Raw genomic sequence first — 3,908 nt, 5'->3', positions numbered from 1 at the left:
TCTCTTCCTTCATTTTAGGATGGGGACTTTCTCGTCATGGCCATTTATTTCTCTCCTTCTGCTGGAGCCTTGGAGTCTGCTGCTTTGTGTTTAATCACTGCCTATGGAGTCACTGCAGATGGTATCTCCTCAATGCTACCAAATGCTAGATGGCATCTAATAAAAGCACAAAAACCTTCATTAAATTATTTCAAAATTTTCAAGTACATGTGCCCTGTCAAGGGGGTGAGTAAACTCAGTCAAGGATCCTACTTTAATACATTATTTTAATTCAGCTTTAATTCCAATGTATCTATTTTAGTGTCACATGGTACAAAAGAAAACGTCTGTGCTTCTAAACCCCTCCAAAAAGATCATTTCATAGGGAGGACAGGACCTTCTAATTACAATTTTTACAAATGTGCTTTAATTTGGCTGTTCCATGGCAGGGAAGGCTTCTTTTCTCAGTGGGGCTCCTTGTACAAGATAACCAGGATTAAAGACTACAACCAGTCACTGAAGAAAATCCCTGAGAAGACAGAAACAGCTGGAGGGAGGCCAAAGTCGCTGCCAAAAGATGCTTCAGTGAGTGAGTGCATTCACTCTGATGAGGGAGGCCAGAGGATAGCTCTTGAGAAACAGTTCCTGAATTAGCTTTCAGTCTTGTTATCTGGCAGTGAACTTTATAGCTTTCACAACAAGGAGCAGGCTTCACAATCCAGCCCAGTGTCCTTCCAGTGATGACATAGTGGATGTAGCTAGGCTGTGTGAGAAAGACTTTCAGCAAAGCAAACCTATTAGTGAAGGCTTGAAATGTTCCTTATCCTTACTAGGTATTAGTTTTGGCATGAGAACAAAAATGATGGTGCAAAAGGAAGGTTGCCAGCAAAGTAATAATGAGAAAAAGGATTAAACTGGTCTTAGCTTTCTAAAAGTGACTGGTTTACATTAATGGTTCACCGGGAACACAGAGAAAGTTTGCATGGTGGTGAACAACTGAGTATCCAACACACAGGAAACAGCAAAGAATTTTGCCCTTTCCACTCATTAAAGAAGACTGCTCATAGCTTTGCAGGATCAGGCCTTACCCAAACTGCTGTTTAAATCTGAGATTTCCCTTATTTGAATGGCATAATAAAATACCACATGAACCCTACATCTCTTTAAGGTGCCATTTACTTACTTCTTTTGAAGTCACTTGTGACTCTCTAATAGATTGTACTCACCACATTATATGTCCTCTTAAATAAAACATGTGTGACTCTTGGCAATGCAGCTTATATGTTCATAAAATCCAAGTAACTTTGTGCTAAATTCTAATTAAGAAATTTAATTGAGCCTCCAGTTGCTACTCTGTGTGAGCAGCAGCAAGGGATCACCTAATCATTCAGAAATCTGTATTACTTTCCTTTTGTTTATTTAAAGAACTGTAAATGACACTTCTTTCTTTAGACAAATTCCCTTGAAATTTTGGACAATGAATGCAAATCGCACGTAAACTCCTAAACAACCATCTGAGTACTCTGTAAGTGATACTGAAGCTCTCTCTTTTTGCCCTAGGTCAAAACCCCTTCTTGTGTCACACAGAAAAATAGCAACGTTTTTTATTCTTGAAAGCATTTATTATTAGAAAGACTAAATTGTTGAAAGAAATGTTTTCTTGTTATAGAGATTTCACCACTATTATTTTCTACTGTGTCCTTCACTCAGAGACTTTGTTATACATCAAAAAAAATCCATTGTCAATCAACTGTCTCTCAGTAGTAGAAAGTGACATCCCTATGAAGATCTGGGCCCTCAAATGAGACTTTGAACCCCCTGTACTGGTAAACATCCAGAGCAGCTTTGCTGCTGTCATTACAGATATTCTGGTGTAACTCAGGTCAGGCTCTGTGTACAGTGCCTGGCTTCTTCTCAGAAGGATCAGTTGCACTCCAGTAAATTAGGCAGCAACACAAATAACAATCCAGATGCCCAGGTTTTTCAAGTGTCTTTCCCCTCCCAAGTCTCTTTAGCCATGCTTAGGTATAACTAAAGCATACAACGCCTAACTTTTACCATATTTCATGCGCTTGCATCTCGATTTTGTTAAGGGTCCAGTTCTGTTGAAATGGTTTCAGCTGATAAGATTATTCTGGTAAGCAGGGCTTAACCTTGGGGAAACAAAGAGTGGATTGAAATAGAGTTCGCCCTTCCCTTCTCTTCCAGTCTACACATGCACGCACAGGCTGCGTGCACTCCCCTCCCGCTGTAAACCCCAGGCACGCGGGTCACCTTGCCAGGCAGATGCGGTGTCCCCTCGGCGCGCTCCCAGCACAAGGGTGCAGAGCGCCGGTCGGCCTCTGCCACCTGCTGGCAAAGCCGGAAACGGTCCAGGCGTGAAATCCGAGGCTGAAGTGTTGCCTGTGCACGCCTAAAATCAGTCTCCATTAACTAAAACCGTCGTGGCACAAACAGGACAGTCTTCTACTGCCGTTGCTCTTCACGCAGCTTTGGCCACGAAGGCTGTGCCCGAAGAACTCAGTCAGAAAAATATCTCCAAAATTAAAATGGTTGCTATTGCATATATACAAAAAAGGCCTTCATTGCTTAGTCCACACTGGTGGACTCTGAGACTGATTTGTGTTGGTTTTAAGGCAATTCAAACAACCTTAAATGTTTAAGATATCTGCATCTATTCTAGAACTGAGACTTAACAGCTGAACTTATCCTCATTAACCCTAACTGATTCCTGCTCCTAAGTTGGTAAAATTGAAATGTAAGTCTGAGTTGAAACCTGGCAAGAGGTGAAAATTCTCTTTTCAGCTTTATATCCTATGCCTGATACACTAAGTAGCTCATGCAGCAGATCTGCACATACCTTGTGGATGTTAGCTGTTTAACATATTGTGTGCAGCTGATATTCGTATCTGTGAGAGGTTAATAACATGCCGTGAACCAGAGGGTTCCTGGGCACACTTGGGTAATTGCTGCAGTTATGTGCTTTAGACTCACAGCAGCCTCTGGAGATGAAATTCTCATGCAAAATTCATTCCCATGAATTACTGCAGTTCATCAAAGATTCTTCTCATGAAAGTACTGCATATTGAATTTCTTGAGCTGAAGCTTGTTCTTGGTCAGAAACATAGTCTGGCGATACAAACCCCTACAGTTTTTCACCTTTGCCTCAAGCACAGTCTTGCTCTACCCCTCCAGCAAAGCTTCCTATGCTGAAGCTGCAGTCTCTGGAAGCACAGAGCAGCCCTCAGGCTGCCCAGCATCACTAACGCTGGCCTTCTGGGAAGCCTCGGGCCTAGGAGAGAGATGGAGAGGAAACAAAGGTCTTGCCAGGTTATTAGGCAGCAAGTGGATTTGGGAAAAAAAAGAAAAAAACCCCAAACCACTGTGTGACATGACAGCCTTTTGGGTATATGGGATCCTTTTGAGACGATATAGCCTTTCAGCTGCCATCACCATTAGATGCACAAGAAGAAAAGGGGACGGGGGCGGGGGATGGCACACTAGAATTGGCTCCATTCAATTTGGGTTTCTATTTCTTGTGCAACAGGACCTTATGAAATAAGTGTTACCTCATCTCACCTCATTAGGTCGCAAAATAGTTCCACGCTGTCTAAAAGCGTATCCTTATGGTATGCCTTCAGAAAAAAAAAAAGCTTTCTTAACGTGCTTAGAGCACACTTCCAGAACGAAGCTTCCCAGCCAAAGAACAGACCTGCCTACATCTTACCAAGGGGAATCGCCTCTCCTCTTCTGCGGGGCGGGGGAAGCAAATACACCCAGCACATTTTAAGCGGAGGCGATGACAAAACACAAGGCATTCTGCTCCATACCGCACCACACGCACACATGGAACACGCCCTTCCGGGGCAGACGCGCGGGTTCCATCCCGTGCGCGGGGCGCTCCCGGCGGAAGCGGCTGGGCGGGGCGT

The 3,908-nt window shown here is 43.4% G+C and overlaps 1 long non-coding RNA gene across 1 annotated transcript; it reads right to left on the bottom strand.

Moving 5' to 3' along the window:
* Positions 1–246: 246 nt before the first annotated feature.
* Positions 247–3,856, bottom strand: LOC108448505. Its single transcript, XR_001864391.1, has 2 exons — positions 3,707–3,856; positions 247–3,614 (listed from the first exon to the last, which is right to left on the bottom strand). It is a non-coding gene; the product is annotated as an uncharacterized LOC108448505 (long non-coding RNA).
* Positions 3,857–3,908: the final 52 nt, after the last annotated feature.

The sequence above is a fragment of the Corvus brachyrhynchos genome, unplaced genomic scaffold (genome assembly GCF_000691975.1).
Source record: "Corvus brachyrhynchos isolate BGI_N302 unplaced genomic scaffold, ASM69197v1 scaffold115, whole genome shotgun sequence".
In the NCBI taxonomy this organism is placed as follows: Eukaryota; Metazoa; Chordata; class Aves; order Passeriformes; family Corvidae; genus Corvus; species Corvus brachyrhynchos.
Note: the sequence above shows the minus strand (reverse complement) of the source record. Positions and strands in the feature narration are given on the sequence as shown.